Consider the following 1,202-nt stretch of genomic DNA (forward strand, 5'->3'; position numbering starts at 1 on the left):
ATTTTTCGTGTGTATTAGCCCATGGATCTGGCTCCCGGAGCACCCAATTTTTTTTTCTCAAAAAATTTTATGAGGACCTCCGTAATGAGTCTGGGAACCTTCACTTACACTTACACCATTTTTTTAATGGTAATTTCCGCATTTACAAGCCCGTTTTAAAGAATCGCCTGACTTCCCCGATTTTTTGGGTGTATTCGCCCATTGATCTGGCACTCGGAACATCTAAATTTTTATTCTAAAAAAACTTTATGAGGACCTTCTTAATTAGTTGGAGAACCTTCATGTATACTCACACCATTTTTTAACTCTCATTTTCGCATTTACAAGTCTTTTTTAAAAATCTCCCACATTCTCTCATTTTTCGTGCGTTTTAGCTCTTTGATCTGGCGTTCGCAACACCCAAATTGTTTTTCTCAAAAAACTGTATGAAGACCTTCATAATGAGTTGGAGAACTTTCACGTATACTTACACCATTTTTTAACGCTCATTTCCATATTTAAAGTCATTTTTTAATAATCGCCCAAATTACCAAATTTTTCGTGTGTATTAACCTATGGATCTACCGCCCAGAGCACCCAAATTTTTTTCTCAAAAAGTTATGAGGACATCTGTAATGAGTTTGGAACCTTCACGTATACTCACACCATTTTTTTAAGGTCCATTTCCGCATTTACAAGACTTTTTAAGAATCGCCCAAATTTCTCAATTTTTCGTGTGTATTAGCCCATGGATCTGGCTCCCGGAGCACCCAATTTTTTTTTCTCAAAAAATTTTATGAGGACCTCCGTAATGAGTCTGGGAACCTTCACTTACACTTACACCATTTTTTTAATGGTAATTTCCGCATTTACAAGCCCGTTTTAAAGAATCGCCTGACTTCCCCGATTTTTTGGGTGTATTCGCCCATTGATCTGGCACTCGGAACATCTAAATTTTTATTCTAAAAAAACTTTATGAGGACCTTCTTAATTAGTTGGAGAACCTTCATGTATACTCACACCATTTTTTAACTCTCATTTTCGCATTTACAAGTCTTTTTTAAAAATCTCCCACATTCTCTCATTTTTCGTGCGTTTTAGCTCTTTGATCTGGCGTTCGCAACACCCAAATTGTTTTTCTCAAAAAACTGTATGAAGACCTTCATAATGAGTTGGAGAACTTTCACGTATACTTACACCATTTTTTAACGCTCATTTCCATA

The sequence above is a fragment of the Solanum tuberosum genome, unplaced genomic scaffold (genome assembly GCF_000226075.1).
Source record: "Solanum tuberosum cultivar DM 1-3 516 R44 unplaced genomic scaffold, SolTub_3.0 scf00034, whole genome shotgun sequence".
NCBI classification, from domain to species: Eukaryota; Viridiplantae; Streptophyta; class Magnoliopsida; order Solanales; family Solanaceae; genus Solanum; species Solanum tuberosum.